The 26,318-nt window shown below is 41.2% G+C and overlaps 2 protein-coding genes across 2 annotated transcripts in view; one reads left to right on the top strand and one right to left on the bottom strand.

Annotated features, from left to right (window-relative positions):
- The window catches only part of DOCK1 (dedicator of cytokinesis 1), a 1,311,419-nt gene that overhangs the window by 599,297 nt on the left and 685,804 nt on the right, over positions 1–26,318 (bottom strand). The gene's annotated exons all lie outside the window — the stretch shown is intronic.
- Positions 1–26,318, top strand: part of INSYN2A (inhibitory synaptic factor 2A) — a 144,221-nt gene that overhangs the window by 778 nt on the left and 117,125 nt on the right. The gene's annotated exons all lie outside the window — the stretch shown is intronic.

The raw sequence follows: 26,318 nt of genomic DNA on the forward strand, positions 1-26,318 counted from the left end.
TATGATAAACGTGCAATATGCCACCTTCCTGCTTAAGCATTTAAAAAATGGCATGCAGATTACATTGAGTGCGTGACTCGAGCTGCCCAGGTCGGTATGATAAAAGTGCAATCTCAGATTCTGCGTGGAGTTGCCTGTTTGTGCCATGGAGGTGTGGGGTGAAGTGGGGGAGGGGGCTGGAGATGGAGTTCCCGGTCTGCATTTTGGGCATTCTCTATTGCATGACCTTAAACATTCTATGAGGTTTCCTTTAAACCGACTGTATTGAATAATAACCTTTTTCCGAGCAATCGATGCGATAGGAACCACATATAGGCAGTGGGCAGCCTGCGGGCTCTGGATAAACAATGTATTAGCAATATTACGAGGAGAAATCAAATCACCTGCAGGACACAATGACTCCTGCAGGCGGCTGTCCTGCGGGAGCCGGGGCTCCTTGCACTGACTGAACTGGAATGCCTTGTCATTGGGACTGGATGGACCGCCACATTACCAGGACTTCGCCATCATCCCAGGACAGAATAAAAACTCACTGGAAGCAGTAAGTTCCGGGAATGACCATATTTCTGTCCTTTTAGGTATTAATAATGAACAGCCCAACGCTGCAGCCACAGCCTAGCAATAAAACCAGCCCTTGACTGCGAGCAGCAGCATAACCATGATTTATTTCAGGAGCTCTCTTTCGGCCAGCGATGGCTCCCCTTCGTGTCCACAGGCAGCCAGGAGCGCAGTGCACCCCCGTCAACAGCTGGACACGAGCGGGAAGTCGAAACAAGCCCGACTTCCTCTCAAAGTCCAGCGTGACACCGGACTGCAAGCGAAGGCTCTTTTAATAACGTACATTATTTGTATTACTTAAGTCCGACCTGGCGACTGGCCTTTCTCCAATCAAACTCGGTTATCAAGAGGCACCCGATGACTGAGGCGCTCATCGCTGGAACACACGGCCCCTGCTCGGTTTACTGACCGGGCATTTAATTAATAACTGTATTACCATTCACAGTCAGGCGTCTGTCTCTTCGGCGACAGAGCATAGCAAATATGTGGGTTGCAAGTGAGGCGTTCTTTACGTTACCGCATAGTATGTCAGCTGTGCCCAAAAGAAGGCCATTTCACTATTAGTGCAAATAAAGGGCTTCGGTCTTTTTACACCAATCTGAGGTACACTGTGCACTTCCACAGGAATTACACCTTTAAGATACAAAACACGCTTCAGAGAGTTCCCCCTTTACCCGCTGGGAATAAGCACATAAGCCTTTGAGAGCTCGCCGGGGTATTTTGCTCATATGCTGTCCCAGGCAGAACACCCATCCCCCAACAAAAAAGCAGGATTATTTATTTATTTATGGCACTAAGAAATGATTTAAGATGAAGCAGCCGAGCGACTTTGCACAACAAGTCTGCGCGGAAAGGGGCAAGTTATTTATCGCGCCAAGGGGGTCGCAGTTTTAAAAGGCCCCACAATCCCCACTCCCTGCTCCGAGTTCCTCATTAAGCTGACAAGCATCTGGGCTCGCCTCTGTGTTGAGCGGCTTAACTGTTTCATTGGCAAGTAGAATTCATTTGCCAACGCGCCTGAAACGCTGTGTAAAATGGAAGGTGCAATATCGTGAATTTCATTCAGCACATGGTACATTAAAAAATATTAACTCAACTGATGCAGTTTTAAATGTAAAAACTGAGATTGAATGCGTGCCACTGGCGACGACATTCCATTGGCTAACCGTAAGGGCTAGTGATGGATTGTGGGTTATTAGTATTTGATGTCTAAAGTGAACAAAATTTACGTCTGTACAGCTAATGGCTCTTATTCTGGCCACGTGACAAATATCCAAAAGTATACCATGACGCGTCATTTCCAAGTGGCTTCTGAATTGCCCAATGAGACGTTGAAACGCAATGAAAATGGTTCAGGTGCCAGATTTACGCCCAAAGATGAGCGTAGACTTTAAACGGCCTTTGAGAGGGGCAGAGCAGTTCCACAGCCAGCCGTTGGGAGCCATGCTGAAGGCAGGCAGATCTGAGCATCAGAGGAATCATGCAACCCTCGGGCAAAATGATGCATTCTGTACCCGCGTGGCAATGCGCATCACGCTACGATCATCACTGAAACAGGCTCGACCCAAGGGTCTGTCCTCTAGTACTCAACATGTTCACTTACACTTGACCTCCAGCGATGAGGGCGATCACGTGGTGCTAAACAATGACACCACTTAAAAAACTGCACGTCACCGTTCCGAAGGATCCCATCCTATGGCCGGTGCTTGGTAAAAGTATACTGGCATGAAAACGACGAGGTTAATTTCCTGACTGCAAAACCGGGAGATAATGTGTTCTATGCCAGGATTTCCATTAAAAAAACAAATAATTGAGCAATATTGGGCAGGTGACTATAAACCTGTGCCATAGTGTGCACATCTGATATAAAAAAATAATAATAAAAAAACTGGTTGTGCAGGCACACATAGTGCACATGCGATTTATATATATATATAAACTGAACAGGCTATGAAACATTAATTCAAGTGAAGGTTGTTGGTTCAAATAGTGTATGACCATCAGGGTCTGTCTGTCTTTATATCAACAAATACACATACAATAATGCGGTTTTAATATGACCTTGGTCACTAAGCCATCAAAGCGTGCAGCCAAAGAAGGACAACTGATGCAGTTTAACGACAGTGAGTCTTATCCACTGGTGCATGGTCTGAAGCTGTGTGTCGGAAGGGCATATTATGGATAAAATGCTGTCCAACCTAGCCTGTGCCCACAAAAAGGACATCTAGGCAAAAGCTTTGCAATCACATGCATTATAAATGTGCTGATATCTTTACAGTGCTCCATTCCATTTTTGAATTGGTCAAGAAATGTTGTTAAAAAGGGGAAAGGGTATATAATATTCTTCTAGAATTATCACAAGACAACATATAGATCTAGCACGTTATGCTGTTCATTATTTAGTAAACTTTGTGTGTGACCTCACAGTGATGTAGAAATGAGATAGAAGCATGCTGTAACAAAGTAAAGCCCATCACTGTACACCTTACAATGAATTTTGAAGATCAAATCAATACTAAGAAAGCGAGGCTAGGTATGAGGCAAATCCTTCTTAGAAAACAAACTGTTATGTCATCCTTTGGTATTCAGCATTGATCAATACACCTTGCTTCTCTCTCACCTAGTCAGTTTATAAACAGCCAAACAAAATGTGAGCATAGAGGGTTCAATTGACTTTTAGTACATTAATTCCTGCAAAATCTAACTATATCCAACACAGAGTTTCCAGGTACAGTTAATAGTAAATATGAATTGGTTTGATACCCTAGTTTGTACTGCCAATACACTAGGCACAACAAAAAATGTGGATTTGAATGTGGTGCAACTGAAAATTAGGCGTGCACATTGTCCGAACACGCAGGATATGCGTTAAGATAAACACAATGGAATTTTCTATAAAAAAGCAATACAACACAACAGATGTGCAAAAGGTAGACTGCTTTTCAAAACTGGATCAGAGTTCTTTGTTACAGAGCAGTCCTTTGACGTAGAAGTCATTCTTTCATTTATTGAAGCTGTATTTGAATAAATGTGCATCAATTACATCATAATAGTCTTGGGAAGTTGACATGAATCTTAATGATCCATACTTCTACTTGGATTATCCAATGAAGAAAAGAGTTACAAGGCACTATACTATAAATGCCAGACTGAAAATAACTGCTCATCTCACTGGTAATAATGTGGTGGAGTCTAGTTTTACAACATGTTCATCCGATAACTGTATCATATATGGTAGACTATGGCTTCCGATGCTCATGGGGGACCAATGGGACACTGTATGAAAGGAGGTGGTCTTGCTTTGTTGCATAGGGTCAGACTAACTATGAGAATTTAGAGAATTTTTAATCCGGATCCACGGGGTGTAAAAGGTATGGAATCATTGGGATATCTAGTACAAATATCATTACGCTGTTCACCAAAGAGAAGCACATCTGCTGAAGTCTTCAGAGTAAAACTGTTACTTCTTCAGGTTAGAATCTTGTAGAAATGTGCAGAGCCAAAACAATGGGCCAATTTAGAACATTTGTGAGAGTTGCAAAATACAAGACAAAGGGAATTTATCTCAGATTGGATGTCAACTATGAACCTGTAACTTTGATACAAAGAGGTACATACAACATTAGTATAAAATGTCTGAGATACATTTTGTATTTCATAACAGGAAGTGGATTCATATCCAGGAAGGTATTCATTTAATGGGGTTAATGAAAGTAGTATGACATATTTGGGTAAAACATAAGATTTAAAGGTGGGGTAAACATGGCGGAAGTCATAGATGTTTTTGCGGCAGGAATTAGAGGGGACAGGATTCTTTGCAAGAAGTAATAATGATCACAAGATCCAAAATTGACAGAGTACTTTGATGGAGGTTGAGTTTAGAAAGGACGAGATGAACAGGAGAAAACAATGTTTATGCTTTAATCTGTGAATATTTTGCGATAGCAAGATTAATTCAAGATATTGCCTTTGTTACTGGAGAGTTTGTCCACATTTGGAGGTAAACGTTTACAACATACTCTAAGAAAAGGCAGTCGACAATGTGCTCAGTTGGATGTTTGATGTATATGGTAACAGGTGTCAACTGGAATGGTGTCTGCTATGTTGAGTTGCTTTTAAGATATGCATTGCGATTAAATCAAGAACAACATTTTCTTTAAGTAGTTTGAAACATTATTCAAAAACGATTCTGCCTAAGCTCCCATAACATGGTCTAAAAGAAAAACCTCAAAAACAATTCAGAGTTCTGGCTAGTGCAAGCTCTTTCTAATTGTATCTAATATAAGAGAGTGTCCACGGATAGCCACTCCTGTGCTTTTCTTGGTTCACCCCTCTAAAACTGCTGACCTAACGAGCACATACTTCCCCAGAAGTAACTAACATGAAAAAGGACAAAAGCACTTTTTAAAGTGTTCATTTTCAGAAATGCTTGTGGCCATGCACCTGTTCATTTAGGCAACGTCAACCCAAATAAGACACGTAGAAAGCTGAGCCTAAACATTATTTCAAATATGCCATTTCCATTCATTTATCACTTTTCTGTATTACTGATGTAAAGTGGCAAACTGGTGCCATAAAATGAAGATTGGAGGGGGGGGGGGTTGTTGGGTTAGGGTTTCTTCATGGTTTCCTTTTATCTGTACCACTCTCCATTTTTCATTGATTTACTTGTGTAAAAGTCAAAGTCATAATGATGTATGCTTATTATGCAGAAGTTTCTGGGTTACAGATCTCTGCCTCTTATGTGCTATTTGACGAATAAAATCTGTTAAAAAAATGGAGATTGGTGTAAAAAACACTGAAACCGAATGGCTTGCAACTCACTTCCATGTAGGTTGGATCGAGTTAAATAGGGATTTAAGGAAAGATAATCAAATTATGTCAGTCTGTCATCTCCCAGATGCCTCCTGACTGTGAAATCACAGCAGGGCATCTGGCTAAATATTTGATGTCTTTCCATGTGAGTTGGCACACTAAATATTTAGGAATAACTGTACATGACAGAAAAATCACAAAACACTAACAAACACTTTAAAACGCTAAACACAGGTTGTCTCTACACATAGTTTTATATAATCACCAGTTTAAGGCATTATCTTCAACACTGTGCTGTTTTGTAAAGTAGTAACTCATCTAAGTAGTTCTTAGTGAAATATATGGCTATACATTGATTAAAAACACATACTTTCAGTTACTCGTGCTGGAGGTGAGCACGCAATTGTATATAAGTTTAATGGAAGCTGGCAAGTGCCAATTGCAGCATTTTATATGACAGAGAAGCCAAAATGGAGCTGTGGGAGAAATTACGTCCATGAAGTCTTATTGTCAAGATAAAGAACACAATAATATATTTTTGTTATGCCAGCAGCAACCCATAAAGAAATACAATGCAAAACACATTACTGCTGCCCACTGGGATTGGTCCTCAGTGGAAAAATACTGCAGCATTGTATTATGTCTCCAAGTACCCATTACCACCCAACATGATTCCCAAAGGTGCATTTGTCCCCAGGGGATAGCTTCCCCTCTGCAAATCAGTTTCAACTTCCTTTGATGTATTGGTAAATGTTTAATAGTTTGCAACCAACACCTGTGGTCACAAATCACTAATAAACACTACTACGACTTGCAGTTTGGAGGGGAAGCCTCTTTCACGCCCCCTCCTAATTGTGATTCAAAAAATGTCTCAACATATTTTGCAAATCAGAAAGGATTTTTTGATTCTCCAAATAGGTTTAGTACACTTTTGCAGTGACAAACCTTGTTAATTTGCAAATAGAATTTGCACAAGTAAAAGATTTTTGTACATCAAGCATTTGGCACATACAAAAATACTATTGTGGACAATAATATCGGCATTAAATTAGCTCCATCTTTTGTTCTAGCTTGTTATTTCCAATAACATTTTTATCAATTATAGTTCTGATTAGTACCATAGGTCCACCTTACAGCCACTACCAAGTATAGTGGATTAACAGCAATAATAAAAACAATGGGCCAGAAGTATCCAGAGTCCATCTGGATGCAAGGAAATATGCATTATTCCATTGGCGTCAATTAGCGGTAGTCAGTGGTAGTGTATTATGATGACAAGACCAACAAGTGGCATTTTCAAGAAGTTCCTGAATCACAGATGGCTTGTTTTTGACCCGTGGTTTGGGTTCCAGGCATCCCAAAAGATATGCCCTTGGATTCCCAAGGATTGCTGCAAATTAGAAGTAGCCACCGAAGAAATCTGACCAGGGTGTGGTGGGATGCCAGTTTCTGTAGCTCAGACCTTTTTCCCAGTAGGCTTTGTGCATGGTACACTAAATCTTGATTTTAATCCTTACTTACATTTGCTAATTTAATGAACCCAAGATAAGTTTCAACGAAAAACACTAATCCAAATTAGAAATGAAATCATTTTAAAGTGTGCTGAGCATGTGGAAGCCTTTTTGCAATGTTAATCTTGATATAGATTTCATTTGCATGCTTGAAAATTCAGAAAGAAGCCAAGCACTAATATATGCAAGAAGCCCGGCTAGAATATTCATGACATCAAAATCATATTAGATGTAAGTTACCCTTCTAATGAAAAATGCATGCTTTACTGTAAATGTATGTCAGGTATAATTGGCATAATAAATGTCATAAACCACATTCCTGCATTCTTTGCCTTTCATCGCTTCTATCACAAACTTAACCAAGCAAGAAGCACCACGACCAAGGTGACTCAGTATTGCGTGGGTTACTTACCAGCTACTACTCCAAGTCCATCTCTCATCAGATTCATACTTATTGAAGTGCACTTACCCACAGACACAGTGAAACTCGGATTTGCAAAATATATGCATTTTAAATAAAAATGCTTAACAACCTTTTCCTCCATTCCCTATTCAATCCTTTACTTTGGAGTAATATTGTAATGCACGAGGATTGATTGTTGTATTGAAATGAGGAGTTGCATGGCAGCGTGAAGGTATGATGAGGGGTGAGGAGTGTAGGCAGAGAAGGATCCAGAGTAAGAAGAATAACCACAAACTTGAGACTAATGGGCCGTTCTCACTCCGCCCACTCATCCTCACTGTGGAAATCACTTTTTAAGATGTGTGGCTGGACGCTGGAGAGCATAAGCAGTGTGGACCTAGCCAGGGAACAATGCCGTGGTATGAAAGGGAAAAGAGGAGTTTGGGATTCATTGTCAGCTACAATTAAGTTTGTGGTATTGGACATATGTATATCGAAGGGAACGGTAATTAATACAATAAAGTGAGAGATATCAATATAAACAGAGCCAGCAGGGTCGGACTGGGAAAAAAAATGGGCACGGGTACCACAATAAACTTAGCCCCTGTTACCAAACCAGATAGCAAAAAAAGTGGCCCACATTTGCAAATTAGGCTAGTTTTGAGCTTGTAAAGACAATTATTTTTTCAAGGTGAGGCTGTGAGATTGTCTGTATTTGTGTTTGCTGCAGACAATGTTTGTGGTAATATCAGGAAAATCAACAGTAAAAACCAACCCGCCAGACCACAAAACACCCCCACACCCTGCTAAAAACCCAGCCCCCACACTGATCTGTGAGACGAGACCAGCCCATCAGGCACTATGCGATTGGCCAATAGGCCAGTCTGACACGGAGAGCCTGCAACCCTCTTCATCAGAAGGAGAGACTATGTAGACAATTATTAGATACATTGTAGTGGGTAAATATGTCAAATCCACACGTGGACATGAATCAATCAAGATGGACTTTTTAAATTTCTGACCGTAATCTCTCATTTTCATGTTGTAATTATAGAGTCCCCTCCAAAAATGTAAGGTCTTCTAAAAGTACATCATTAAAACACAGGGTCCAACCACTTACTAATGTAGCTATACACCCAAAAAGGACACACAAAGTATTTGAAAAAAGTAAAACTTCAAATTGGGAATATGGATTACTGGAAACAAAGCAAGCAGGCCCCAAGCATTAGAAAAGCTTGACAAAACAGTGAGAAAGTGGTCTCAGTTCAGGAAAAGTGAAGGCATAGTAATGACACAACAATGTAAAATGTTGATGTAGAATTGCGATGACTAATAAGTCTCAACTGCAGCCTACATTTGATTTCTAAGGGCTCATCAGAGGGGAGATTCAATGACGTTTGGATCTACTTCCAAGGATGAATAGCCACAAGCAAAATTGACCTTATTTTAAAAGACATTGTTTATTGGCTTAAGGGGATACTGTTGCAGCCAATGATGCAGGCCCCATGATTGGTACAGTCCGAAGCTACCAGACTGCAATACTCCTAGGAACCATGGGAAGAAGTACCCCACCCTCTGTACGGCGCTTGCATTTGTGCTTCAAACACAGGGGCAGCTCCTCCTCTATGGTGTAGGAGCACCGCCCTACTGTTTTTAAGCAGTGTAAAGAAGATAAACATAAAATGATAATTACTTTAAGCTATTATCATTTTATGCTTCCTGACGTGTCCGGCTGCTTTGCGGCGGGTGGGTGGGCCGGGCCGCTCTGCTCTCTGAGTAGGGCAGGGGAGTAGTGGTTTGTCCACTCCACAGTGCGCAATGACTGTTTGGTCGTCCATAACGGGCCGCCCAAACCGGTCATGCGCACTTCCCTGTTCTCCACGCAGGTCGCATTACAGCCTGCATGGAGAACATACCCACCCCTACAGCTCCTGACTGAGAGCTGTGTCAGGGTGCTCAGACCAATCACAACACTGCACTGAAGCATTGTGATTGGCTGAGGGGTGGGAGCCTGGCTGCCTGCTACCTGTTCCCGTCAGAGGCAGGAGAGCAGCAGCAGAGAAGACCAGGGACCCAGCCTCAAGGTAAGTTTAGTTTTTTAAAAACTATTATGGCCCCCCGTGCAACACTACCCGTGACCTCCCCTGCAGGCCCCCTCTCGCGAACCCTAACCCCGAGCCAGGCCGGCCGCCTCTGTTCAAACATAGCATCCAAATTGAACTCTACTATCAAAATCCTTCTCTAAAAGACAACTATTGACTAAAGGGCGATTTGAATCCAGAAATGTAAAACACATTTTAAGAACATTTCTCTCGTACAACAGGCCATCTGGATTCAGTGGCATTGCAGGTTCTCTCTGCAAAATATCAAGAGTACAGTGGACTCTGAGTCTGTTGACCCATTAATTCCGAAGGCCTTCCTTTTATGTGACAACAAGGCTGCTTATAAACAGCGGAATCTCAGGGTCCTAACAAATACAGCAGAATAAGAAATGCAGGAGATTCCAGTTTATTCATTGAAGACTTTGCTGACCTAAGTGTATGAGAATTGTTAACCTGGCCTAATATTGTGGGGAAACTTGTAAATAACTTCTCATAAAGTTTAGTGTCATGTCCTCAAAGCTATTAATGATTGCAGCTCCCGAGTCTCAGAAGTGCTGAGTCATGCATAAGCCACATAATCCATTTCTGAAGGCAAGTTCAAGGATGGAATGCCTACAGCTGAAACCTACACATTTTATTAGAGTAAATTAACAAATGCAGGCCAAAACATCTTGATGTAGTAGACCCTTTCACAATGCCAATAGAGCCAGATGGGTCATAACTTATGCCGCTGTCTTTACAGGATAAGGTTTTTCTGGGTAACAGAGCACTGTTAATTGCCAGGGAAGATTTTACAGAGGGGTCTTGCCTTCGCTTTGCATCAAAAGCTAACATGATGAAGATCCCACAGATAAGAATGAGCCCCAGTCCTGAATTATCAGCAAGTGAGATGCAGAGTTGCCAGATACTGTGCGTGTTCTCCATCAAATTAAGAGGTTCCTTAATTATTTGGAAGGCTGGACACAGTTTGATATCAACTTGCTACATTCAGACCATCACCCCAGCCCCAGAGTTTGATGATGTGTAATAACGATGGGTCGTAGTAAATGAGGAAGAATTGGTAGAGAATTGCATTATGCTTGTGACACACATTTTCCTCATTTTCATGTTAATAAGGACTGGGTGGCATTTGCAGTTTCATTGGGATTCAGGGAACTAGGCTTCTAGGATCTTCAAATGTAAACAATTGCGGTACATTGGTGATCTTAAACAGGCTATTTGATTGGATGGTTAACTCGTTCAATAGTGAGAAATAGGTATAATCTTGGTACTTAATACCCTGCTGTGATAACTCCCATGTGTATGTCTGTATTCTCATAGGTTGTATTTATTTCAGGTTATTAAGTAGCTCTGGTGGGATCCTTCTATCACGTGTAGGTGAGCTCTGTTCTTGTGTGGTGCAGGGTGGACTGTGTTTTGTGTGTTATGAGATAACTGTGTTCTAGGGGTATTTCCAAGTTACTTCTGTAATGTGCCCGAGTAAGATTGCGTTATGTGATGCATTTCTTTGGGAAAACAGCTCTTTTATGTTGTAAAGATGCAAAGTGATAAATTATCTATCTGCTCATGAATGAGTCTCACCCTACCACTTACTTTCCAGGACACTATGGGACGTTGTTAGATCAAGAACTGAACTTGTTTCATAACTAGTTTACCTCGTGCTTTAATAAGAGTGAATCCTGGCTAGCGGCTGTTTGAACGGTCTCAAATATTGTTGATTCAACAATGAAACTTTTCTAACAGAATTGGAGTAGATAATGAGATGAGCGTATATTTTGTTGTGGGCAGGAGAGGGACTACAGAGGGCCCTATTCACCAGAAATGTATTTTTGGGCAACATTTCCGCATTTGTAAGTGGAAGTCACACATTAAATCCCTGACTTTCCGATTCAATGAACCATGGTTGAAATTTTACTTTGATAAAGTCATGTTTTTCAAGTTTAAATTTAGTTCAAGTTTAAATTTAACATTGGTGCACAAAAAACATCTGAGTAGCTCTCCCGGAGGGGTGGTCATGATGACAGGTGATAAATGCCACATTACATTGACAATCCATTTTTATATAATAATAGATTGAAAGCTTACCTTTTGGGGTAATTTTGAAAATGCAAAGCCAAATTGAGGCTTAAAACAAAAACTGTTGGTGATACACTATTACTGTGATTAACAATGTGCTATGATAAGTTGTGCAGTATAAGGCCAAACTTTTGAACGGTAAATTGGTCATGCTTGTAATCTCTATATACCTAACCCACATCGGACAGTTTATATAGAAAAGAAGAGTAACAGATTAGAGAAGGCTGTAAGAGCAGGTAGGTCACTTTCTGAGTAATGCTATTTTAAGGTAAGAGTCTGACATATAAAGTATATATATATATATATATATATATATATATATATATATATATATAGTTATATATCCACACACAAAACTTCGCCCATTTAGGAGAGTCACAAACAGGTAGGCATAAATATCGTTTTAATTGCAGAAGCTTCAGGTACCATGTAGCATAGATCTGTGCCAAAAAGTTCTGATGCCTGACGCGTTTCATGCACTGCTTGCATTTCTTCGGAGGCAGAATGTTCGTTACAACGCAAGGCAGCCAGCACCATTTTATTAACTGACTCCACCTGCCCCAGTGGGCGTTGGCTTGCGCTAGGAATGGTGGTCTTTGTAGTGCTGTAGTATTCCTCGAGTGAGGTGCTTGCGTGATGCAAAGCATTTGAAAATATTAATACAATCCCAAGTGGGTCGCTCGTTCAGTATGACGGAGCAGTTTAAAAGGTACAGATTAACAACAGCGAACTCATTTCTGCCTTTGAAGAAGTGCGCTGTGCGCACGAAACGCGTCAGGCATCTTGAACTTTTGGTTAGTTTTGTTATAAGTGTAGGTATGTGGAGGTATAGTGATCAATATGTTTATTAGAGTGATGTTATGTATATAATATGCTATAGAAACGAGATCCACATAATGTGCAGTATTTTTATGTATTAAGAGGAACTAGTGCATAGAAGAAAGCAGCACATGATGAACAAGGGGTGTAATTGCAAGTAGGAGATAAAGAGATGATTTCGACAAGAGTGAGATGCATGTTGAATCTGCAACAAAAAAAGAATGGTAACTCTGTGTTTTTAAATTCATTTAGAATCAGTCCTGAAGAAGGTCTACTACCAGCATACCGAAACGCCACGTCGACTTTGTTGATTCTTTTGTGTTTTAACTGTAATTTTTAATAAATGTATGACATGTTTTTAATATTGTGATAATGAAAAATTGTTTTTGTATCAGAATAAATCGTAACAGAGTTTTTACCAAACGCATAGTGTGGGGATTATCTCTCTTTTGCATTTTTTATTTTTTAATGTTTGAATCTTGGTTTCCATCAAACACAGTAGTATTTGAAATATAACTTTGCAGTTCCAGTTTGAACATATTTTGATAAGTTTAACACTAAACCTTGTACCTTTGCCTTTCCCGCCCAATTGGTGGCGTGCTGTCCTTTAGATAACAGGTCTTCTTGAGTGAATACACATTGAAATTGGACACTCTGAATTGTCCATTTTCCGTGGGGACATTTTTTCTTGAAAAACTAACTTTCCCGCCAGTCCCCTATAAGTCTGTGTGGGGTCCTCCTTCATTTTTATAAGCAAATAATTATGAACTACTGCGGCCAGAATGCCGGAGGGGCGTCAACGCTCGTTAAGTATGACGGAGCAGTTTAAAAGGTACAGATTAACAACAGCGAACTCATTTCTGCCTTTGAAGAAGTGCGCTGTGCGCATGAAACGCGTCAGGCTTCTTGAACTTTTGGTGAGGACCTTTGTCCAGCGCTTGTAAACTTGCTCCGAATAAAGCACCATTGAAAACCTACCTGTGAGGCTTCTCTGCATTGGGCAACCCTTGTTGTGTGTGTAATTTTGACCGGCCTGCCCGGGTCGGGGAGAGGCTCTGCCATTACCATGTGGACTCGTGCTGCATCCAGGGAGGCAGCACCTTAAGAGAGTTAGGTTGTGCGGAGAAGTAACACCGTGCAGGACGCTGTGATGAAAAGCCTTCCCAAACCACTGGGGCTTTCATTTTTGGATCCATTTCGCTGCTGAAAAAACTCACTGGAGCAAATAATTATGAACTACTGCGACCAGAATGCCGGAGGGGCGTCAACGCTCGTTCAGTATGACGGAGCAGTTTAAAAGGTACAGATTAACAACAGCGAACTCATTTCTGCCTTTGAAGAAGTGCGCTGTGCGCACGAAACGCGTCAGGCATCTTGAACTTTTGGTGAGGACCTTTGTCCAGCGCTTGTAAACTTGCTCCGAATAAAGCACCATTGAAAACCTACCTGTGAGGCTTCTCTGCATTGGGCAACGCTTGTTGTGTGTGTAATATATATATATATATATATATATATATATATATATATATATAAAATTACTCTGGGATAGTTCCTTCGAAGTCACTTGAGCTCAGAGAAAGCAGAAATGCTACAATAATGGTTGTCTACAAATTAAGAGAGCATCTTACTGCAGAGTACATGCTAGGCATTGTACTCACTGTCAATAACAAGATAATAATGGAATTCTGCTGACAAAAGAATTTCATTAGGAAAGGATAAACATCAGAAACTCCAATAATAAAGAGGATATCTTTTATTTAAAATGTATTAATATTGTATACTCAGAGCCCGGAGCCCGGAGCCCGGAGCCCACTCTATAGTAAAGCTTCTCAACATCAGATTGACAGGAGATGTCAGAGGAAACTGATAATTATTGTTACCTTGTTCAGCAACAGCCACCAAACACAGGCACAATTGTAACACTAACATTATTTCAGTGTTCTCACTTTACAATATTATAAATCAAAATAGGAATCAAGGCGATTCCATACAATGCAGACACTGATGAAAGGAGAGATGAAGGAGAAAGCTGGATATACTGAAATCCAGTACTTTATTTGTTTACACCGAGTGGTTTATTAGGGAGAAGTTACACATGCTTCATGCAGTGCTGGCTGTAGAGAATGACCAAGATCATACTATTAGAGGACGATAGAGAAAGATGAGAATTGTCCTTTGTAGAGATAGGGGGTCCAGAGGGCATAATGAGCATGAAACAAGCTTATCTACTAAAACCCACTCTTACAGTGACTAATGCAATCACAACCGGATCATGGGGCTTTTGTTGGATACCCTGGGGCATTCAAATGCAACATCTGGTTTCCGTCACTCTCATGATCATTCTTACAACCATAACATTACAGTATAAGCAGGATCCAGACATGCTGGTTTGGGCTTCCCCTTCGTAGCTGCATTCTGTGATTGAGGGAGAGTACCCATACTCAGATCAATTAGGGATTTAGGGCAATCTTGAGGGCTTTAGTACACACCCCCTCCATACCCGCTGGCTTCCATCATTGAATGACAACTGCAACAGAAGCAACACATATGGCTGTCACTGCAGCTGCATTCACTGCCTGTGGCCTCCAGGAGAGTAAATAAGAAGGCTGTACTTCCTATCTTGGAATCAGCCAAAATGGCAAACCCCCTGGCAATAATCGGTGGTATTTCAGGACTGATACTTGCTCTTAATTTTAACTGGAGAAGGAGACAATTGTGGATGGGAGTTTGATGATGAGGGTGAATATGAGCACAACATTGAAAACATCTCAGTATAATTGTAATGATTGTAATACCACTAATTATTTAACAGTTTATGTGCTTTGTAACAAATGTAACAGGCAGAGAAACTCCAAAATTCTTAGTCTATGGTATTTTTTTAAGCACTATACTTTTCTGGGAAAATAACACTCACATGGCATTAATGTGGTTAGCTTAATTCCTTTCACTTGCCATACATTTACATGTATTATAACCTACACAACAGGAAGAGAGTACAGGTGACCACAAGAAGCGTGTGGTTTCTGGACACCGGCAAAAATGACCCTTCACACAGTGTCCAATAACCTGGGTTTCTGCGTGTTGTGGTTGCATAATAAACCATGTCAACAAATGTTGAGTTACTTTTGACATTTGTCAGTAACCTTACGCAGCTTTCGTGGCCACGATCGGTCTGTTATGCAGTTAGCATATTGCATATGTGCATTAAGCATAATAAATAGGCTTTTCAGACAGAAAAATGTATATTAAAAAGAGTGTTTAAAAATCTGTGCAACACTCTTTGGATATCTGCAATGTAAGGAATATAATCATGCTTGCCTGGATTATTCAAAAGATGGGCACTGTGTTAGAAAACACAGCAATTGAACACATTATCCATTTGCTTTCTTTCAAAGAGGATTCTCCTGCACCAATTAGAAAATATGTGGGAGCTGGTACATTCAGCATTATTGTATATCGCTGAGCTGAGTTCCCTAAAAGAATCGAAAATCAATGAGGGACAACTGTAAAGTAAAGAAATAGCACCTTGGCTTTGAGTGCAGGTTTACATGCAAAAGAGAAACCAGCACAACACTGTCATCCGGTCAAGATGTTCCAGTACTCCAGTATCACCGACATGACATAACACACAGGGCTTACCTTATAACTAAAACGAGTTAAGATAGTACACACAACAAATTATTGTTACTCATTAGGCAAGAGGAAAAATATAGTATTAAAACATGACACTATCCGTTACACCCTACCCTCATTTTCTAAAAATAAAATAGCATTTTGGAACCAGATCTTTAAAAAAGAGACTTCTCTTTGACTTCAGAATGCCATATCATTCTCATACGCAAATTCCAAAGTTACAAAAAGAATCACAGATCGAATGTAGTCCCCTTTCTATTCTGATTATAAAGTTCAGAAGGCAGGTAAACCTACTTTTTTGGGTTAGTCCAGCCTCACATTGGTTGCTGCCCTTTCCCCATCATATGACAAATTGATTCAAAGTGTGCATTTCATTACACAGCACAAGCAATAGCTGTCTGTATTGGTAAGCAGAATTGGTTAATTCAGAATATATTCCAGACAGTTCAATTATTGCATACAAAAACACACAGAGATAAGTTTCATTAGGATCAGTGCCTTAGACATTCTTTCTTGCCATGGACACAAACAATACTTGCAAATAATATTCGGTCTCTGGTCTCAAAGAGATGTCTTACACTGCAAAGCAGATGCTGGCCTCACCAGTGCAAAGCATATTTTGATAAGACGCGAGTAATGGGAAAAACTGGTGTCTATTCTGGCAACTAATTAAGTGGGGCAGTGATAATGCTGGCCCGGTACCAGTCAACAATGTCCCCCCAGAAGTTTGGGTTGCACACTACCAGACCCAATTTTCATCCCCTGCAAGAAGCCCGGGGCAGTACCATTGTGTAGCCCCGGATCAAGCCCTAACATTTACCCTAGTGGATATTGAGTGTGCCCTTGATGGGGTAACTGTGGGCAGGGCCCGGGCCCGTATTGTATCCTGGCCCATATATTTAAATCTGATCCGGAGAATTGGATCAAATATATTTTTATTTTTGCGAATGGTCTGGCCAGAGGCGCCCCTATCCCGGATTCTTGGCGTGGGGCTGAAATTATCCCCATTTACAAAAAGGGGGACCGTGCCAGCCCGTCTATCTATCGGCCCATAAGCCATATAGACACGATTCAAAAGCTGGTGGCCAGATTAGCGCTACACGGGGTTAATAATTGGATTGATGACAATGACATTTTATCCACCTATCAAGCACCTTTTCGTTCCCATGTTAGCACTATCGACCAAGTCTTTAGATTCATGTTAATATACTGGAATACAGTGATCATAGCTGGGGGGACCCTGCATGCAGCATTTATAGATCTCAAATCTGCATTTGATATAGTTCCCCGTATCAAACTGTGGGACAGTCTTAAGGAATCAGGGATGCCCGCGGAGATCTTATTTTTCATCATAAAATTACATGAATCTACCTATGCTCAAGTCCGTTGGGGTCAACAGAGTGAGCTAACAGAGCATTTCCCCGTGAACAATGGAGTTCGGCTGGGGTGTGTTCTTGCCCCTACCCTCTTCTCGTTGTTCATAAATAATGTTCTCATATTACACCGATTACCCAACTAAAGCTCCTACTCTTGCAGGATCGAGGGTTACTCTTTTAATGTTTGCAGACAATACTCTAATTTTGTCTAAAACACAAGTTGGTTTGCAAAGAGCCCTCAACCGATTTAGTCTCTTTTGTAATGACCACGACCTTGTAGTCAATGTTGACAAGACCAAGTTCATGGCCTTGCACAAACAAAAAAATGTGAAAGCTAGAGTAGAAATGAACAATTCGTCCCTGGAACAAACTGACTTCTTCACATATCTGGGCGTTACTATGGGCAAAAGGTTGAACTGGAAGCCACAGATGGATCTGTTGGTCTTGAGGTTCAACGAACTAGCAGGGGCCCTCTTAAAAGAACACTGGCGATCCCAAACCAAACCAGTTGCTTTGGCTTGAACTGTTTACCAAGGGAAGGTTAGAGTTTCAATTATTTATGGAGCTGAACTTTGGGGCTTTGAAAATCTAGCTCCATTAGTCCAAGCGCAGAACAAGTTTCTGAGGGTATTGACCGGCCTCCCTCAATCAACACCTCTCAGACCATTGCTTGCAGATCTGGGTTTTGTTTCTTTTGAGGAGGCTGCGGGTTTTAGACCTCTTGCCTTTTGGCGAAGACTTTGGACTACCCGGAGTTAGCTCCTTATGCACGAGCAGTTAAGTATATTAGAGAAGCTGATAAATCAAACAAAATCACATGGTTACATAAGATTACGGTCACTTTATTGGCTATGGGCCTTGTCCGTTTGTGGGAGGACCCTGAAGGGAATGATGTCCCTTCCAAAATACATTTTAAAGCCATATACAGGGACATGATCAGCCAAAAGTCTCTGTCTTTGGTGAATGTTGCTTCCCTAACAGGTCTCTTTCTGGATCACCAAATTTAATATAGGCTGGAGGCCTATTGGGATATCATTACGAGCCCTGGCGAAAGGAAACTCTATCACCAATTTAGAGTGGGCTCTCTCCCCCTAAAATCCTTTACTAAAAAGTGGGGGATCAATCAAGAAACAAAATGTCACCTCTGCCCATGTGTGGAAGAGACCTTACCGCATGTTCTGTTTGTATTCCCTGCATACAAGGACCCTCGTCATAAATGGCTTAAGCCGGTTTGTGCTATGTTAGGAACAAGATCTTGTCAAACGGCTTTGCGTATCTTAAAAACTGATACTAGTGAAGTCATAGTCATTGCTATGGCCAAATTTTGGAGCTGGACGTGGGTCCTTAGAAGGATTAGTTTGCAAGGTTCTACGTAACATGATTTTGCTGAGTGTACTGTGCTTTAGTCTTCTCTAATATATTCTGCTCATAGGAAAGAACCGTCTAGCAATAACTTGTGTAATTAGACATAATGTCTTACTATGAATTTTTATCTGGTTTTAGGAGGAAAGGATTCACAATCATTTTATTGTTATGTGCTTAGAATTTTAACAGAATCCTACCATGATATGTTTGACATCTTTTTAAACAAAAAACCTACCATGAATTTTAACTACTTTGTATTGTTATATGTGTCTTTTATGATTATTTATGATCGAATAAAGACAAATTTGATTGATTTGATTAAGACTTTGGTGAGGGTATAACAGTGTAGGTTTGTTCAGTGGCAGGCGGTAAGTTTTGGATGGAGGGGAGCAGACGGGACACACTCAAGCACACAACACTCAAAGCACTGTATTCGCAAGCACACACACAAACACATCCATTCACAATACGCTTCACCAAACATTCATGCACGCCCACAAACACATCCTTTCACAACACTCTTTACCAAACATTCATACATACACGCACGCAACAAACGCTTACCTGCAGCCAGCTCTGCCTCGGAGGTTCAAGGAGGCTTGGGACTGTTGCCTTCCCTCATTGGCAGACCAAAGGTTAGCCAATGAGGGAAGGCAGCAGTGCCAACGTCATCACAGAGTGGGATGGGGTCAGTTAGACTGCTGATCCCAACCCACTCTGTGATGACGTGTCTCTGATTGACACTCGACCCTGAGCACTTCATGGCTTAAAACTGAAGCGCCCAGGTGCGAGGTAATCAGTGACACTACCCCTCGTCACTGAGTGGAGGGCCTCAGGGACCTTTGCTGAGCTGAGGACGTCACACCCACAGCAGCTTTGACTTCCTCAGCCCAGCAAAGTTCAGCTCAGGCAGCCAGGACCCTGCGCTAAATGTGCATGTCTGGCTCCTGGCTGCCTGACCTGAAAGTGAACAGTGTCTGTGAGGCTGACCTTTGTTTAGCCTGACAGACACTTCATGAGGGGCGAAAGGTGGAGGGGCGCGGCCCCTCAGCCCCAATGGACCTGCCGCTCCTGGGTTTGTTGAAAAGCATCTGCCATTCTTTGTAGCAGAAGTTAGGAAAATCTTGCAATCTTTGGAATAGTTCGCACATATCTCTTTCAATCGAAGGAATCACATATTTTGTTGTACTTGGAAAATGCACTTCGATGTAACATGCCATCTATTTTGGCTTGAAGCATTGAGGAGAATTAGCACTTACTAAGAATTACATACTAGAAAAAAATTAGGTACACAAAAAAGTCTAGGTGTTATTAATAATTCATGTTTTCTACAACTCCACTGCCGCCATCACAAATGTTAGTGTTGCTCATCCCAGTAGAAGTCATGTTTTGAACTTAAGAAGAAGGGCTATGTGAGATTTGTGCAGATTTGAAACTGTGATCTACATGTTCCACAGTTGTATTTACTAAAGTTATCTTGAACAATTTCACAAGTTTTGATCATATTACATATGAGTATTTAGATTATACCTTTTATACTACTTAACTATATACATTGAAACATAATATTTCTTAATTTCAAGTAGTTTGTGCATATTTCCAGAATAATCAGAGAGAAGCGTCCCCAACATGTAGCTGGCACTTAATGAAATAATAAAACAATTTTCCAAAAGTGAGCCCATATTATAATGTGTCTGTATATAGATATAGAGATTTATTGATAGGTTTTAGAACTGAACAAAAATTTGCGTTGGAGACCGATGCAAATAACCAGGGATGGGGAGCTGGGTTGAACGGCCTGAGCGAGGAAGGAGATGGTTAGAAGAGGGGATACTTAATATAAGAAGTTTCAGAGAGACATTGGATGGTTGAATGACTTTGTTTAGAATGGACAATATGTCAGCAATGTGGTACATAAACTGATTAGCAAAGACCAGGTTGAAACAGCTAACAGAGTTAGCAAATGAAGTTTGTTACTGACTAGGCATAAGATATGTTTAAAATCTGAATATTAGACAGGACAAGAAAGGTTTATGGTGGATTGGAATTTGAGGTCGTTGATATATTAGGGCTACTAGAAGTTTAATCCCATTTATTTCCGATGAATTCAGAAGCTATGGGACCCACTTAGAGTGGACTTATTTGCAAGTAGGTTGACATCAAGGCTGAGAGTTTGCACCGTTTGAGAATGTTTTCAATGGCTATGGCAGTGGATGCCTTCCTGCAGCATTGGAGGATGATGAATAGTTACACTTTTCATTGAATTCGATTGATGGTAAGGTAGAAGAGATGTCAGGTAGCATCGGTGGCTCCATTTTGGGTGTCTCAGGCTTTGTATCTGGGCGTGATGGAGTAAGCCATGGTGGAGTGTTTTTATTTCCATCAAAGGAGACTATGTCTGGTTGAGGAACTCACTTCAATAACTTAGAGGTTACTCAAGCTTCTTGTATGGAGAATAGTAGGAGGTCTGGACAATTTGAAAGACTTTCAGGAACGCTTCAGAGTTACTCAGTCAGTTCTGGGCTCCTGGCAAGCACCTCAATGGATAAGTACTGTGTGTGTGTGGGTCTTTTTGTCACAAACAGTGACTTTAGGGTATATTTGAGAATACAGAAGGAAAGAATGTGAGTTATGCAAAAGGTTTGCGAATGTAGAATGTTGTTCCCAATTTTCCGAAACATGGATTTAGATTGAGAGTGAAATATGCAAATATGCTATAGTTCAGTACATGCTGCGTTATGAATAAGCACATGCAGAGGTTAAGACTATATATATCTTAATATATAAGAATATTTCAGTAGGTGTACATAAATTATAGCATCTTACACGCACATGCAGTCAACAAGCTATCATGGTATGCTAGAATGAGGGCAATTGCTTGGGAGAAATTTACCACAGGGCAGCACAGGATATGCAGTCTGAGAGGCACACGAGGAAGCGGTCAGAAGGGAGAGAGAAGAAGTTAGCCTTGACTTTGAAGGAGGGAAGCTGATCAAGTGCATCATAATTGTAACTTTTTAATAACTCTGTCACTGACAGGCTTGAAAATATCATGTGATGAGGCAGCCATGACAGTTTACACTTTTGGGAACTAAAGAAAGAATGTCAACTTTTCAGTGAGATCACAAAACTGACTGAAATACGACTGACAAGTCTCAGTTTCAATATCCTGTTTGCCTGAAGATTGGCGGTTTGTTACATGCTTTCTGACTGGAGATTGAGAGTTTGGTTAAAGTAAAATTGTTCTTTAAGTGTCAAGGTGTAGTTTCCTTAGTGGGGTTTACTATAAGCAAAGAATGATATCATCAACCAAAGATATATATCTGAAGCAGCAGCAAGAGAAAATAATAAAAGTTGGGTCGTACAGAAAGAAATAATTAAGACATCTTGTTTATTCTGTGAAAGAGGCTGCACACTGTGTACTGGGAAAAAGGACAAATGAGAACTGATCAATGGTGAGAATGAAAGGTGTAAATGTTGTGCATGAAAGAAAGAAAAGAAGCAAAGAGAAATCTTGCTAGATGACCATTAAAGACGGTGGCCATACCCAGATGAAACAGAAAGGTGCCCTTTGCAGCACATATGAATATGGCATTCTAAATGTCACAAAGATAAAAAAAAATGTAAGTATTGAATTTGGACATAGAAATGGTTGTGAGGAGTATATTTTGGATATGGATAAAGGCGCTTAGTTATGAAGAGGACAAATAGAATTAAGGTTTATTGAAGGATCTCCAAGGACATTATATATTCGGTCTTAATGTGACACCGACTGCCCATATTGTGGAATGACAATCCATAGAACATGTTGCAAACTTCATAAACAATGGATCGGTCATCCACTAGATAGGGATGCAAAGGCAGTGACACGAGCAGAGGACTGAGACTGAGAAAAAGGTGTGTACAACACCTAAGCCTGAGCCAGACCTAACTAGATTCCTGTTTTTGTGAGGACAAAGGAAGGGAACACAAAGGTCTCTAAAACAGTTGAAGGGCATATTAATACTCCTATTAGGTCCATTAGCAAAAGGTTTTTATATAGTGAAGGGCACACAAGTTAAGGAGGTGCCAGTAGATATGCCGCAAAGTAGATCTGGGCCAAACCACCGTGCTAGTACTGCTAGATCTCACAGCAGCGTTCGACACCCTGTCTCCCCTCACTTTAACATCTAGGTTAGGGGAGGCAGGGGTAACAGGACCGGCTCTTAGTATCCTGAACTCTTTTTTACAACAAAGAGAGCAGCGTGTGATGCTTGGAGATCTCCTCTCCCCTGCTAAGTCTTTGCAATGTGGGGTGCCACAGGGGTCGGCATTGAGTCCAACCCTGTTTAATATCTACGTGGCCCCCCTTGCTAGACTTGTAAGATCTCAAGGGATGGAGGTAGTGTCATACGCTGATGACACGCAGATTATGGTGTCACTGACCCACTCTGTGAAGGTCACCGCTTCCAACTTTAGGTCCTGCATGCAACTTGTTGCAGAGTGGATGATCTTCAATTCTCTGAGGTTGAACGGTGACAAAACAGAGGTCCTGGTCTTTGGCAAAGACCAGGACATATGGTCAAGTGAATGGTGGCCTTCATCTTTAGGCAACTGCCCTATTCCAACACAATCTGCCAGGAATCTAGGCGTCATTTTTGACACCCGGCTATCCATGGAACTCCAGGTCAATAAGACTGTGGCCACCTGTTGGGGGGTCATTAGGACTCTGAAAAGAATCCTTCACTATCTCTCTCCACAAGCACGCAAACAGGTTGTGATTGCCCTTGGTGGCTCAAGGCTTGATTATTGTAACTCACTGTATGCCGGGGCCAACAAGGGCTGTCTTCAGCGCTTACAGGTAGTACAGAATGCGGCGGCACGATTTGTTTTGGCCCTGCCCTGGCTGTCTTCAGCGACCATGGCAAGGAAGAGTCTTCATTGGCTCCCCATTACCTCGAGAGTATCTTTTAAACTTCTATGTCTTACATACCGTGCCCTCATGGCTGGCCCGGCGGATGCGCTTGGATCCCTGCTTACTCGATATGTTCCGAGGAGATGCCTACGCTCTTCAGAGCTTAATCATCTGGTAGTTCCACGCTCTAGGAAGGCTAGATGGGGTAGTAAGGCCTTTTCCATCCTGGCACCCCAATTATGGAACTCACTCCCCCTCGAGATTAAATCACTACCCTCACTGGAACTTTTTAGGAAAGATCTGAAAACCTGGTGCTTTATTAAAGCGTATCAGTAAGCTCTATCTACCTGGTGTCCTCAGCTAGTATTTGAGTTAGGCGCCTTGACGCCCATGGGGCTAAGTCACGCATCTATAAATCCCACTTCATTCATTCATTCATTCATATGAACCTCTTGAGGGGTTGGAGTTGAAAGTTTTTAGTTTTTGTTTTAAAATTATATCAGTGGCGTCACTAGGGGGGTGCGGACCACACCGGGTGACACCCTCCCATGGGGTGACACCAAAATGCAAAATGCAAAATAAAGGGTCCCCCGCCCTGCCTGTGGACCAGCCTGCACAGGGGAGCCCCCGCGCCCGGAGCCCAGGCAAGGACGCAGGTAGGGAGTGCCTCTGTCCGCTTACACAACTTCAAAGTGAATGAGCTCTGGGCACCTTCTGTTCTTCCAAAGACTGTCCTTGTTGCTATGGTTCTTTGTACAAGGTCTCCTCCACGAGGCAGCAGGGGACGTGGAGTGCGGGGGTTGCGGACCGCACGGGTGACACCATGAGTTACCGCACTGGGTGACACCAACCCTAGTGACGCCGCTGCATATATTTTTTTACAAAATGTGAAGAATGTGCCTTGGTAGCTAAAAGATGTAAGGCGATACTTATGAATATTACCTCTAAAGTGGGTATAATCTGACTTGAACCCCTGCAGAACAATAAGACAGTATTAAACTGTTCCAGTTATGTAGCGTAGACATACAGACCGAGAGACATACAAAGATGAATAGATAGATAGATAGATAGATAGATAGATAGATAGATAGATAGATAGATAGATAGATAGATAGATAGATAAACAGTCAGATCTTGTTTTGGTGCTTTTACTATCCAAAATGCATATTTCACAGGAAACAGCGAAATATTTTCCATATGTCATGGATATTATATTAAATGGCAGCCTTTGCAGACCTTCACCGCTCCCCATTCTTTAAGTAGTGACCTTTTTCATTTAAGCAAATGCAAAACCGGAGCATTCAACTTACAACCAGAACTCTTTGTTAGCTAAACAATAAAGGAGAATTTTCATACATCTTAGCCACTGCTCATTGTTTATTATAGCCTTATAGCCCACTGCAGATGGCTATTCTAGTTGTTAAAGGCTCTAAATATGAGTTACACGCCTGAGCCACAGGCGAGGGTCTACAGCGAGAGAGAGGGGGCTTTTAACAACAGGTATAGCTCAAGGTAGAAGGTCTATATGGCTATCAGAGCATTCCACCCACTACGGGTAGAATGTTCTAAATTAAAAGAGGAGAAACAGAAAGACAAAGATTGGAATGGTGGAGGAGAATGCTTATACCAGTCATTCATTATAAGCCAGGATCCACTCCATTCTCCTCAATGGAGCTCTCAACATTCCAATGTTCTAATTGGTGATCTATGTATGAAAGATTAGCAAAAGAAAAAACATTCTAAACGTGATCTAGGCCCATTATTATGTCAGCATTGCAGTAGTGGCTTCAAAAAGTCTCTGAGCATAAACTGAATATTATTTAGTCGACAGTCTACTCACGGAAGCTGAACATTCTAACTGCACAAAAGTTTATTGTTGGATCTGCTTTACTGGCAGCAGCTTCAACGGTGTCTGATTTCCATAGGCAGAGAAAGTATATGTTGTTTCATCTGAAACCCTGTAGAGTAAACTACATACATACCTTTCCTTTGTTTTTAATTCAATAAAAGTGTATTTGACTTACTGATTTTGATAATCATTTACCTGTTTGGGAAAACAACAGAATTTACACGGTATTGGCACCTAAATAAACAAGTAATATAACAAATACATAAAAGAGTATTTGTGTAATATGTTCCTTTATTTACGACCAGGTTTCTGAGTACACTTTCAAACCAATCTGCCTTTTGCCTTATAATGTCACCAGAAGCCCTTGATGTCAATATAGGATCATATTTCAGGTAGGGGGAGCGTGTGTGTGAAAACTGAACACATAATAAAATCACTGCTCCACAGATGAGAATGGCTCGACAGAAAAATACCTAGTCACACTTTGAGAGAAAAAAACTCAAAATCAAACACTAAGAACTCCCCTTACAAGAATGTGAGAAGTGTACACACCACACCCTTGAGCTATTACACTAAATCAAAATACCCTCCTTAGAAAACATACAGACACTTGGTGATCTAATTCGTAGGTCTCTTTCCACCATTCCCAAAATGATGGCACTTGTGTACATTTCCAAATGTTTGCAAGAGTGTTCCTGGCAACTGAATCTGAAAAAGGGTAATTTGTTATGCTGAATTCATGGAAAAAATTAATAACTGGGTAGGAGTCAATTACACGAAGAGCCTAGCAGGTCCACTGGAAGGACTCGTCGTTAGAAAATTCTTACAAATGAACACAAAGACATTGAGGGCCTTTGAGAGAACTTTATTCAACAGCAGAGATGGAGAAAGAAAAGCTACAAAGAGGGATATTAAAG

Source organism: Lissotriton helveticus, chromosome 5_1 (assembly GCF_964261635.1).
Source record: "Lissotriton helveticus chromosome 5_1, aLisHel1.1, whole genome shotgun sequence".
Lineage (NCBI taxonomy): Eukaryota > Metazoa > Chordata > Amphibia > Caudata > Salamandridae > Lissotriton > Lissotriton helveticus.